This window comes from Symphalangus syndactylus, chromosome 4 (assembly GCF_028878055.3).
Source record: "Symphalangus syndactylus isolate Jambi chromosome 4, NHGRI_mSymSyn1-v2.1_pri, whole genome shotgun sequence".
Taxonomy (NCBI): Eukaryota; Metazoa; Chordata; class Mammalia; order Primates; family Hylobatidae; genus Symphalangus; species Symphalangus syndactylus.
In genome coordinates this window covers 69,812,971-69,815,247 of record NC_072426.2, presented here as the reverse complement: position 1 = coordinate 69,815,247, position 2,277 = coordinate 69,812,971, and the positions used below count along the sequence as shown (strand labels likewise).

At 41.3% G+C, this 2,277-nt stretch overlaps 1 non-coding gene across 1 annotated transcript; it reads left to right on the top strand.

Annotated features, from left to right (window-relative positions):
• Nucleotides 1–578: 578 nt before the first annotated feature.
• Nucleotides 579–683, top strand: LOC129481386 (U6 spliceosomal RNA). Its single transcript, XR_008657393.1, has one exon. It is a non-coding gene; the product is annotated as a U6 spliceosomal RNA (small nuclear RNA).
• Nucleotides 684–2,277: the final 1,594 nt, after the last annotated feature.

The window sequence follows — 2,277 nt, the reverse complement described above, 5'->3', positions numbered from 1 at the left end:
AAAAGAAATACAAGCAGATATGTTGAAAGGTACCTTCAGGAAGTCTCCAAAAAAGTGAGCCAGGGCACCTTCTTCTTCCTTTCCTCTTTCAGTGGGATGCAATTTTAGTGTGATGGCTGGAACCTGAGCAGCCATCTTGGACCTTAAGTCCAAGGAACAAAAAGCTAAGGAAGACAGAGCACTAAGCTAGCAGGAGTCTGGGTCCCTGCCCAGCAATGGCAGACTTACTTCCAGAATTATTTTCTATATGAAAGAGAGAAACATCTTTATTGTTTGAGCCACTGTTATTTTAGGATGTTGGTTTGCTTAATGTGACAAAATCTAGTCCTAACAAATGCCCTCATTTTGAGGGCTCTCCTTATAGCTACAGCTAGCTGAGAAAGAGAAAACCAGTGCTGGCAACCAGGAGCTGTCCTGGTACAATGGGCAACGCACAATGGCATTGTTAAAAGCTGTTCTGGTCTTCACAATTAGATCCTGATGTTGTCCAGTTGAACATAAACAACTGCACAAAATATCAGCATCAGACAAGGCCACTTTGTGACCATGAGAGTTCCTGACAAAAATAAGATCACTCCGTGCTCGCTTCAGCAATACAGATACTAAAATTGGAATGATACAGAGAAGGTTAGCATGGCCTCTGTGCAAGGATGACACAAATTCATGAAATGTTCCATTTTAAAAAAATAATATTATTCCATATCATGTGTGAACACAGACAAAATATGAACATTGTCCAAGCCACAAAATACCAACTCCCCACCCATCCTAGCTAATACGAGTGACTGCTGATTTAGCAATTAAAGTTCTAACCTGGCTTCCTTCCTCTCACTTTCTAGATAAGATGCCCAACTATAGAATTAATTCCACTTCCTGACAGCATCCAATTCAGACCAAAGTCCCGCTTCCTTGAATCCTTTCCCAAATCACCACACACAGCTTAAATCCTGTAAGTCCTTTTTGACACTCTTCTACAGAGACACTCCACTGTTTCCAATTGTGTGTTCTCTCTCATCGCAGTGAATAACACCAATTTGTTCAATTCCAGTTGTGTTCCTGGAGGTCTACATGGCATTCATGTTGCTATGCTGTGTCTCTCTACGATGAAAACTAAAAATAAATCTACTCAACGTATCAATCTGTAATTCAAATGATCCCACCCAAATGGAAAGCCCCTATTCTTCAACAGACTTCAATCATCAAGAAACCAAAACATTAATTTGTAGTAATCGGATTCATTGAAATTATCCCCTTGTGCTATTTCCATGGCCTGGAAAAGTCCCAGTCAGAACCTTCACCTGGTGGCAAGTTTGCAGTAACTACAGCAAGTTCAACTCAATGTTTCTTCAAATAAGAAAAACCTGTGGCAAAATAGACAGCCCGAAGCTATACTCTATTTTTCTCCCTTTCTTTTTTTTTTTTTTTTTTTTGAGATGGAGTCTGGCTCTGGCACCTAGGCTGGAGTGTAGTGGCACGATCTCAGCTCACTGCAACCTCTGCCTCCTGGGTTCAAGTGATTCCCTTGCCTCAGCCTCCTGGGTAGCTGGGATTACAGGCGCCCACCACCATGTCTGGCTAATTTTTGTATTTTTGGTAGAGAAGGGGTTTCACCATATTGCCCAGGCTGGTCATGAACTCCTGATCTCAACTGGCCCACCCGCCTTGGCCTCCCAAAGTACTGAGATTACAGGCATCACCCACCGTGCCTGGCCAATTTTTCTCCCTTTCTTTTTTTCCTGCTTTTTGTTCCTATCCCTCCACTCCCTATCCTGTCTTCTCCCTTGCTAAACTTCCAACTTTTCAGTAGTTCCTGAGCTTCATTCCCTAAGAGCTACTTTAAGTGGGACACTCTTGGACTAAGTTCATAAATTGGATTCTTAAATCACATCTGTCATTCATAGGCAGCTCTTGCAGCTATACTGCCTGCCATTTTTCCTTCTACTCTTTACCTGCTTAAAAAGGACGACAGCATGCCTCATTTTCTCAAGAAAAACTCATAGGCCCTCTCAAATGCTCTAATAGGGAAAAGCAAGAGACAACTCAATTTCTATTCTAATTTCTACTTTTATCCTTTTTCTCCTCTCCTGATCCACAGCCTGCATTCAGAAGTAAATTTCTAGAGACAATGTCCTTGCTTTTATTGTCTAAATCAAAGACATAACTCTCAAGATGGAAAAACAGAAGGGAAATTATAAGGCAGATACTTCAGGACAAGTAATGCCTTCAGATGTTTTTCCTCCTCACTCAAAATAAGCATTGATGCCAAAATTATAACTA